The 10,853-nt window shown below is 46.3% G+C and overlaps 1 protein-coding gene and 1 long non-coding RNA gene across 2 annotated transcripts in view; one reads left to right on the top strand and one right to left on the bottom strand.

Annotated features, from left to right (window-relative positions):
* The window catches only part of Smco4 (single-pass membrane protein with coiled-coil domains 4), a 52,526-nt gene extending 52,303 nt beyond the window's left edge, over positions 1–223 (bottom strand). The window contains exon 1 of the mRNA XM_028763380.1: positions 33–223. The gene's annotated coding sequence lies outside the window, so the exon portion shown is untranslated. The remainder of the gene's footprint in view (positions 1–32) is intronic.
* Positions 224–232: 9 nt separating this feature from the next.
* LOC114617755 lies at positions 233–8,640 on the top strand. Its single transcript, XR_003710865.1, has 2 exons — positions 233–386; positions 7,887–8,640. It is a non-coding gene; the product is annotated as an uncharacterized LOC114617755 (long non-coding RNA).
* Positions 8,641–10,853: the final 2,213 nt, after the last annotated feature.

Below are 10,853 nucleotides of genomic sequence, written 5' to 3' on the forward strand. Positions count from 1 at the left end.
GGCCGCGTGGTCCCCGCAGCCCCCGCGCCCACCTGCCGCCGCCGCGCACGGCCGGGTACGTGGCAGGGGCCGCCGCTCGCCCGCCTCGCCTCTGCTCGCGCCTCGCGGGCGGCTCCGGGGCGCGGGACTTCGGCGCCAGGCGCCCTCTGCCGCCGGGAAGCCGAATCCTGCTCCCTAACCCTAACGCGGGGCCGGGCCACGCGGCGCCCTGCGCCCTGCGGACCGGGCCGCCTAGCCCGCCGGATGAGGAGACCCACGCGTCGCGGTCAGGCCCAGGAGGCAGCCAGGCCTGAAGCACCCTGAGTCAATGAACCAGTAAATGGGAGGTGGAGGTTGAGTTGCAAAAGCGAAGTGCTTTCTTGCGTGCTCATCTGCCAACAGGCCAGGTACACTCAGATGCGCCTCCGCCATTGTTGAGGGGAAAAGGGAAGGTTTAGGGTCCCCGTTTCTTGAGAATGGGTATTAGGTTCTACATAGCGAGGCTGAGCCTACCCTGTCAAGCGGGCTGTGACCAGAAGCACTGGCTTCCTCCCGTGGTCACCCTTGAAGAACTGTGTTCAGGTAGCCCTTGGGTACATTTGTATCTGGCGCAGGATAGAGCGCAGGTTCGTATCTAATGGTGGAAAATTGTGCTGTGACCTGTGACTGGGGTTTATGAGGAAGCAAAATACAATCACAGACCTCCTCCCCCTCCTAGCCAAGTAGACTTTCACACCTCAAGGGGATGTTCCGACCTAGGTTTGTTTATTGTAAATTACACATGTTCCGCTTGTCATAATCATAAATAAAATGGGATTCCTTGCCCTTTATCAGTATTAAATCTCCTTAAGGCCCTAAGCTAAATGTTATTAAGGACTTTTAGCCAAACACATTTGGATTTTAAATCAACCACTTAAAAGTTGAGAAGTCTTAGGAAAGCTAATCTCCTTTTGCCGAAAATGAGCTCATCCATAAGAGTCATAAAACCTACTTCCTGGTATAGTTGTAAAACCTACTTGCCGGTGTTATGGTTTGAAGATATACAGAGATCATATACAGGGCTTAGCACAGCCCTGCCTGGTGCTTATTTGTATTATTACTGGTCTGGTGCAGGATGAAAATACACATATTGTAAGAAGATTACTTTGGGGTCTAACGAGATCACTCAGTAAAGTACCTACCACCCAAGCATTAGGACCTAAGTTCAGATTCCTGCGCCCCCATAAAAGCTGGGCATAGCACCGTGTACGTTCGAGTGTATGTAAAATCCCAGGGGAGACATTCACATCCCTGGAGCTTTCTGACTAACCAGCCACCCAGCCTAGCCAAAAGGCTGAGCTCCAGGTTCCAAGGGAAACCGTATCTAAAAAACAAAATGCATGGAACCATAGAGGAGAGACAGTTGATCTCCACACGCACATGTTCCTTCAGGCACTGATGGATACACACAGAAAAAAATAAAGGCTATTTTTAAGGTTTATTTTGTTTACATGTATGTATGTGAGCAAAAGGAGCCCACAGGAGGTTATGAGCCACCTTGTGGGTGCTGGGAATAAAACTCAAGTCCTACAGGAGGTTATGAGCCACCTTGTGGGCACTGGGAATAAAACTCAAGTAGCAAGTGCTCTTCTGTGCTCTCTCTCTCTAGTTCCTAAGGCGGCTATTTTTTTTTTCACTTGGGAACAACCTTAAGACCCCAGGCAGTGGCTCTGTCACCTGACCAGCAAAGTCAACCTTGGAAACCAGGCCCTTTCTGTCCCTCCTCCCCTGAGTCTTGGTAGCACACTGATTTGTCAAGAGCCGAGGCTCTTGCACTGGTTTTCTCCGGAGCTTCTGGGACCAGTCATTTAAGAAGGAATGGCCCAGTCTATGAAGCAATCTCCAGAGCACACAACCGTTTCATAAAGGCACAGTCTAGTTAGCAAGCACATAGGGAACATCTAGTTAGTGTTGTGGGTCTTAGATTTAGAGGCATAATTGTGTGAGTGAAGTAAAGTTCTTGTCCTCAAGTTTGAGCTCTGGTGGATGAGACACACACAGATGTCCTCCATGTAGGGCAGAGGGCCACAGTCATGCAGCTCCACTTGCAAGCTGTAAGCCTCAGGGTCCGGTCTGCAGCACTTTTCTCTTTGGCACTTTCCCCCTAAACATGATGTACATAACTTCCCAAGGCTGCTGTATCTTTATGAGGCATTGGAGAAATATCCCCTTAATGAGGTGATTCCAAAGTTTCTTTACCTTGGGTAAGTACTTGTTTTGCATCTTAGTGAAAGGGCCCTCATTTACATGTTAAGAGTTGCAGATTTCCAAAGGTCAAGAGCCACTCCCCACAACCTCTCTGCTGACTTGAAGGAAGCAGGCTCACTCTGAAATGGCTCCCTCCCATACTCCATGACTCACTTTGACCTGTGGGTATATTATGAGATCTTGTGAGCTGAGTATTGACCCTTGCTCCCTGTTCTTTGGGGTGTTGCCTTAAGATTTCCACAAAGAACCTCTACACATAGGAGAGACCCAAGGAAAGAAAAGCTTAGCAGCACAGCCAAGTCCTGCCTGAGTGAGTCCTGGGCAGAGCCAGCCACAAGTAACCCAGGGTTTCAAACCTAAAATGGTACTGGCTTTAAGTCACTGAGCATTTGGAATGGTTCTTACATGACAATAGATAATAGAGACACCCACCCTTCCTGGTAAGCATTTCTACTGTTACTGTCTTGTCAAAATTCAACCAAGGATCAGTCTCCAGCTAGTGTTTTCTGTCATGAAGGATTCAGCTGAAGTCTGTGTCTGAGCTTAGCCGAGCATCGCATTTTATGTAAATGCCTCTCCCAGAGTCCTTCATTGAATTGGTTCATCACTGAGCCTAGCAGTTTAAAATTCTTTTGCTGCCAGTTTGACAAGGGGCTGGCAAGGTCAGCTTGTAAGCTATCATGCTTTAAGCCTGACTGGAATGCCAACAGTAGGTGTCATGGAGGTTGAGTGTGTTTATTTCTCCCCCTAGATAGTAAGCTCCTTAAAGATGGGGGGTGGGGGGGAGGGACACGGACAGACACACCTGTGTGATCATGTGTTTGTGTATTGTGGTTTGTGTGCGTGCGTGGTACATGTGGAGGTCATATAACTTCCTTGGGTGCCTGTCTCTGCCTTCAACCAATTTGAGAATGGGTCTCTTGTTTACTGATGCCTATACCAGGCTAGCTGACCTGTGAACTTCTGGCAGTTCTGCCTTTGCCTCCATCTCCCAAGAGGGGGCATTGCTGGGAATGCAGATGCACTATTGCATCTGGCTCTTTATACAGGTTCCAGGGATAGAATTCAGGTAATGAGACCTATGCAGCAAGCGCTTTACTCAGTGTGTCACCATCCCAGCCCATGACAAGACTGACAGATCAACATTTCAGAGTCAAGAACAAGTAGGATCCTTGAAACCAGCACCTCATTTTGTCACGAAGAAACACCTAGGCAGATTAGAACCTGTCCGGGTCTGAAGCTGGCTCAAAGCAGACTATTTTGCATTCCTGAATTCTTCTGGTTTCCCTTTTTGACATTTGCTGCAATTTAAAATATTCTTCCTGGGGCTGGAGAGGTGGCTTAAGTGGTTAAGAGCACTTGCTGCTCTTGCAGAGGACCCAAGGTCAGTTCCCAGCCCTCAGATCAAGCAAGTCATAACTGCTTGTAACTCTAACTGTAGACTGGCTTCCCAGGGAACCCACACACACATAGCATACATTCACACACACACACACACACACAGACACACACACACACTTAAAAATAAAAACACATTTTTAAATACATAAATGATCTTGGGCAATATTTTGGGCAATCTAAGGGATAGGGTAGACAAGATCACCAAAAATAAAAATAAAAGCTGGTGCACAGGTAGATTGCCCACAGTCCTAGTTTCAGGAGGGCCAAGAGCTAGAATCTCTCAGCAATTCTGGGAGGACAAACAGAAGCCTCACCAAGACTCAGTTACTAAAACAGTGGCTGGTTTTCTTCTGTACCTTTTACTCTACATTCCAAGCCCTAGAAGAAAAGCAGCTTGAACTCCTCTGGTCAAGAGCCCTCCCTCAGCCAAATAAACACTCTTAGGGAACTCTGAGCTAAGAGGGAGAAAGGTCCAGCTTCTTGTTTTGAAAAGGTGTGTGAGGGTGAAAGTTGTCACAGAGAGCACATTCAGCGAAACTCAGAAAGACAAGTGTTCTTTCTCTAGTGTGGGTCTGAACTGTTATATGTATGCCTATAACTCTCTCTCTCTCTCTCTCTCTCTCTCTCTCTGCGTGTGTGTGTGTGTGTGTGTGTGTGTGTGTGTGTGTGTGTGTGTAGTATGAATGTAGACATGAGACGGGGAAAGGGAAGGGGCCCGTGGGACACTTGATGGAAATACCACCACTCACCACTATGTACAATATACAGTTAGAAGGAAAAGTCAGATTGCTTTAAGCCCCTGTGTGTCTGCATTTCCACCAGCTAGCCTGTTTGCTCCATGCACTTTGCTGGAATCCAAGTCCCACAAAGAAAACTAATGTATCTATCAAGTAGTGTAATAAAAACCTCTTTTTTTCCTCACAGTAATATCATATAATTTTTTTCACAAAGACTTTGAACAAAATTATACCTACTCCATTGCACAGCAAAGGGTACACTTGACTATTTTCACAGAGCTGTTAGACCCCTTATAAGGAAACAATGTAAGGTCTCTGCTTTCATCTGTGCGGAGGACTAGATGGAGCCCAGATGAACTGTCCAGCAGATCCCTTCAAGCTCACCGGCCCTAGCCTCCTGGAGGACATCATCAGCTAAGAGATGGCAAGCAGTTCCCACCCCTCGTGTCCCAGGATTGCCTCCAGCCTCGGCCTCCAGAGGCTGGGGTTACAAACCTATGCCAAGCAGGCCCAGCTCAAGACTTAATCTCTTCCCAGGTCTCTCCCTCCTGGCAGATGTTAGGCTTCTGTTTCAAAAGTGCCATTAACTCCCCTGTCTTCATGCTCTCTTGACTCTTTTCAGGATTTCACACAAGTTGTTTGAAAAGTAGGACCACCCTAAAACCACTAGACCCCAGACCCCATAAAAATGGAACTGTCCATATGCTGAGCTTCCCATAGGCTGAAAATAGTCCACTACAGTTTTGAAGTCCCAGACTGAAAAGAAGCTCTTCTGATTTGTCTTAATTTACCATGGCCCTCAGAGATTCATCAGTGACTCATCTACCAGCTGTGCCTTTTGGTCTGGAAATTCCAACATCAAAACCTGTTTCCTGTCACCTCTGTCCTTGCCCCCAAGTGAATTTTGTTATCCAAAAACAGTGACAAAGTTCCTAGTCTGTGCTTAATTCCTCAATCACCCCATGCCCTTTAACTGGATATGTACACGTTGTTTAGTTTTGTGGATGCAGGAATATCCTAAAATAAATAGTCATTTCCCTCCAGGGAGAAGCTCACAAACCAATGAGGAAGGTGAATAAGTGAATTTGCAAACTAATTGTTGAGGAAAAGAACTAGTCCTGTGAGACAGTTTAATAAAGGAAGTGGCTTCGAACTGACAGGTCGTGAGATTTGGGAGCATTCTGATGAACAGCCAATGGCCTGGTAAGGAAACTGTTCCTACAAAGTCCTCCCTCAAGGCCTCCAGATCTTAGACAAGGATGGGACAAAAGGAAGGCTTCCCAGTGCATCACAGTAAGGTCCTGGGTTAGCCCTGCCGTCCCACAGACACAGTCACAGAACAGGGACTCCTCACACTCTTCAACAGGAGCTCCTTTCTCCACTCAACCCACATGGATTTCCAGAAATTCTTGACCCCCGCTTGGCTGCAGAACCTAGGTTAGCACCCCGGTGAGTGTGAGCTAGATTAGCACCCAGGTGAGTGTGAGCTAGCTTAACACCCAAGTGAGTGTGAGCTAGGTCAACACCCAGGTGAGTGTGAGCTAGGTCAGCCCCCCGGTGAGTGTGAGCTAGGTTAGCACCAGGTGAGTGTGAGCTAGGTCAGCACCCAGGTGAGTGTGAGCTAGGTCAGTACCCAGATGAGTGTGAGCTAGGTCAGCCCCCAGGTGAGTGTGAGCTAGGTTAGCACCAGGTAAGTGTGAGCTAGGTTAGCACCCAGATGAGTGTGAGCTGTGTTAAAGCTGTGCTTCCTGTGTTCCTGGAGCCTCCACATCTAGTGTCTTAGCTCCTGGAGAGGAAGCAGCTCCCTTGGTCTCTTTTTCATTCCCAAGCCTTTGACAGCTTGTAACCACTTGTTTGTTTACAGAGGGGGACTTTATTTCAGCACATTGTAGTGTCAAATACTGATCTGATGTGGAGGAAGAGCTAAATCAGAGGTAACAAATATGCTTTAGAACTGCCAAGATTAGATGAAAATGGCAGGAAGAAGGCTTCATTAGAAGTGTCCCTCAAACCAAGATGGCAAACAGGGCTTTGATACCTAGGACCACAGTGACTTAGGATACCATAATCTACAAAAATCACATGCCCCTTAACATACATGTCCACAAACCTGTTGCCAATGGAAACATTGTAAGTCAAAATGCAATGCATATACCTAGTCTGCCCAATATCATTATGTGGCCACAGAGTCCACCACAGTCTGTCAGTGTGACTGTGTGGCTTCCTGGAACAGGAGATGTAACAAGATAACAGGCTATGTATAAAATACAACGGGGGAAATCAGCATCCATCACTACTTTCATGAGATGCAACCCTTCGATCTCCATCTGCTTCCCATCCATGCTTCTTGGCAGAGGGAGGGTAAAGCATCTCAGATTCCTTCTGGAATCACCTTTCTTAGGTTTGGTCTAGACAGTGTATCATCAAGGTGCCCATCTTTCCTCTCTTGAACAGACACTAGGTCACTCAGATGTAAGAACCGGGATGAAAGTGTGAGAAGCTGGTCACCCAGATGTGGGATACAGATACGGCTGTCCACATCTTCTACCATGACTAACTGGCTCCCAAGTCAGATCCTGCCAGATACAACAAAGAACCCTGCCCTTCACTGTTAGTCCTAGATCTGAGGCTCCCAATCTGGAGTCCATAGACTTGGAAATGAGCCATGGATGGGTAAAAGGGGTCAGCAGACATGTAATTGAATATGTATAAAACTACTATTTTTTTCTTACGAGATGGTACCCAATTCTCAAAGCTGTCTGCATCCATTGCTTTTCCCACTGCTATAACAAAATGCCCCACAAAAGCAATGATAAGGAAGGAAGTGTTTATCCTGGTTGAATTTTGAGGGGTCATTCCATCATGGTAGAGAGGTCAAAAAGATGGGAGCATGAGATGGCTGGTCACATCTTGTCAATTCAGGAAGAAGAAAGAGCTATGCTTCTGGTCTCCTTGCTATCTGCTTTTATTGAGTGAAATCCCAGCCCATAGGGTGGTGGTGTTGTCCACTGTTAGGGTGGCCTTTTCCCACCTCAGTCCAACCTAGAAACCCCCCTCACAGGCATGCCCTGTGGCTTATCTCCTAGGTGATTCTAGAGTCTGTCCTTCGACAGACAAAAGTAATCAGTACAGGTCCATAGCTGAAACAGTTTAGAAACCAGCCATCAATCTCAGAGAAACTTTTTATCACCCAGGGTCTGTAGAGGAATTCGTATGGAAATATTTTGCTTGTGTTGATTTTCACCATGCTCTTTTCAGTATAAAGGTAGGCAGCACTCCAGAGTCATGAGCAATCCCTGTAACTTTGCTACTATAGAAATCAGATATTTTTACATCATAGTGTTACAGAGATCTTGAAACATAATATATGCCTCTCAGTACTTTAAAATTATAGCATTATTAAATCCATAGTAGATGATCTTATTCAGCATGTTAATGAAGTGTACAAATCAATATTTTATAACTGTATCTCGATATAATTGGCTTTTTTGCGTCCATATGCTTTATCTTTTTTGAAAATAGTATCCTGAGAAGAGATCTAAGCTCCATCATGCTGCTGATGCACCCACGACACACAGAGGCCAGAAGACTCTTTAGGGAAAACTCCAATGAGATTCTCCTTCTCCAACTCATCTTGATTCTGCACCAGCCTAACATGGTCACTCCCAGCATTTCATTTCCACTTCTGAATTCAGCCCAAGAAGCACACATTGCCTAGGAACTGAAGAAGGAACATACGTGAACCATGGGACAGAAACAAAATGAGAAGGAAGAGGGGGAGAAGAAAGAGTACAGGCAGGGAGGGAGGGAGCAGATTGGTGATTTTAAGTGTGGTTGGAGGGGCACATGGGGGAATCAGCCTCTCTGGGACACAGGGCTTCCTTTGCGTTGGTGACTATTATATAACTAGACAGAGGTGACACAGCACTGCACATGTTCTAAATGTCACCAAATTGTACATTGCAAAGGGTTCATTTTAATGTGAGAATTCAAGTAAGATATAAAATGCAATAATACGCCAAATAATAGAAAACTCCATAACCACCCATGCTGTGAATTATTTGAGGTCCCCACTTGGAAAAATAAAGGGAAAATACTCCAAGGTTTAGAACATGTTTCTCTCACACACACCCCTCGCCCGCCCTCCCCACCTCGTTAGTGCCTACTGAAGTTTCAGATTGTTTGTGAAATTGCTAATGTGTACTTTAGCCTCCACATTAAATTCTGGTTTGTACTTAAGCATATTAAAACACACCACTAAATACTCACCTGACAATCTGTATTTTAATCCTCAAACTAGGCTATCTTGTGCCAGGATGCATTTCTAACGCACCTGTTACATTTCTCCTGCGTTTAAGAATAGCTGGCAGTGGAGCCTGGAGAGGGACTAGGGGCCATCGCTCATTCCTGCCCACTCCTGCCCTGTTCAGTGTCTAGGGTTGTGAGCTGGAGGAAGAGGGGCACCACACGGTGGTGGAGACCTTAAGTCTCTCGGTCCTTGTCCTGCTTTAAAGGGCTCTCCTCTATTTGCTCCGCGCGACTGCTGGATTAGACTCATTCCAAGAGCTGTACTGGCTGTCACTCATGCCGCTCCATGCCAGCCCGTGGCTCTTGGCTGCTGTTTTTTTCAACCATGTATAAGCATGACATCACGCAGCTGTCTGGCCATGTGTTGGCCATAGAGAGAGTTTTAGAAAGAAACCTGAAGCACCATTTTATCTCGCTCCCTCGTGTAGGACCTGGGAGATTACCTCTCACTCTAAAATTCACTCCACATCCTCGGCCTCAGAGTCCAGCCTCAACCAGAGTGCCCCAGTAGAATGCATTCACTTCTTCAAGCTCCTCCTCTTCCTGGCAGCCCTGCTCCGCCTCACCTTCTCAAGCTCTTCCTCTTCCTGGCTGCCCTGCTTCACCTCTGTGTCACATCAGTACAATAAATACATCATAAGTTATTTCACATGAAGATTTATGCCACATGTTCTACAAACACTGGAAAGACAGGCATGCCTTACCCTCAGGTCTATCTTAAAAATAAAGATTTTTCCAGCTTTTTTATCCTTTATCCCAGTTGTTTCACGGCATACACTCATACTATATAAAACTTGTGAAAAAAATTACACCTGTCACTCCTGAATCTCAATAATTTCAAAACTTTATTCTTAAATGTAAATTTTTAAATGTTCTATTACTGAAAATCTCCTCCACGTTGTCATGAAACGCTACAAAGAAAATAAGTTTGAAGACTTGTTTCAATTCTTTAGCAAGAATTCCTTTCTAAAGACACAAGGGCAGACCAGCTCCTGCCACAATTTAACTGTTAACGCAGGAACACTGACCCCAGGGCTCAGGGACCACCCCGCTACCTTCTCTGAGCCTCAGTTTCCCCAGCTGGGACATCCATTCTTTCAAGCAGCACTTGCTGTGGGCCATGGTGGGACAGGCACTGCAAGGCTCTGGTTACGGTAAGAACAGCATCTTCCACTGTCAGAAACACACGGCCTGTCAAGGAACTAGCAACACAGTCCTCACCATGCCAGGGACTGATCTTGAACTTTGCATGCATCAGCTCATCAGGCCCAGTTCACACAGTCTGGACTAGTGTCTGCCCTAAATCCATAGTTTGAATACTAATCCACAAGATGATACCAGGCACTGGGGCCTTGGAAAGGTGATAGTGGCATAAGGGCTTGCAAAGTCATCGCTGTCTGTACTTAGGGCCCTATAGAGCAACAGTTCTTAGCCTGTGGGTTGTGATCCTTTTGTGGGTCTTAGATCAGATATTCTGCATTCAGACATTTGCATTACAATACATAACACTAGCAAAATTACAGTTATGAAGTAGCAAAGAAATAATTTCATTGTTGGGAACGACATTAGGAAGGTTGAAAATGACTGTTATAAAGAATAGACAGAATGATGAAGTGGGATTTAGTGGATTGGCTTACACAGTATAGACTAGGAAGCTCACCAATGGCTGCCTGCACACTGAAAGTGCTGAGTCCAGAACTGTCTAGTCCATAAAACTAGATGCCTCGGTAATCCCAATCTGGTACAGAAGGCCTGAAGAATTCTTCCAGAACCACTGGTCTACAGTCAGTATCAGAAGGCCAAGGAAGAAGGATGCAGATGTCAGCGGAGCGGGGCAATGGTGCCAGCAGCACCAACAGTCACACTCAGGAGCAGAAAGTAAAGGCAGGTAGGGAAGCCTGGCTTTATTTCCCTTGGACTTCTTTATAACAGGACAGCTGCCAGAAAGATGCTCCCAACTCTCAGGAGGGTCCTCTCCCCTCAGTTAATCTTTCATGGATATATCTCACAGACTCCCCTGAGAGGTGTATCTTTTAGTTGGTTCCCGACCCACAAGCTTCACATTCAAGATGAACCATCATGTTGTAAGAAACACAGAGATCCACCACACTCAGCCCTAAATGAGATCCCTTCATCAAGCTCCTCCCCTAAAGGCACAGGGATCGATGCAGAAGGGGAGGT

Source organism: Grammomys surdaster, unplaced genomic scaffold (genome assembly GCF_004785775.1).
Source record: "Grammomys surdaster isolate TR1022 unplaced genomic scaffold, NIH_TR_1.0 138, whole genome shotgun sequence".
Taxonomy (NCBI): Eukaryota; Metazoa; Chordata; class Mammalia; order Rodentia; family Muridae; genus Grammomys; species Grammomys surdaster.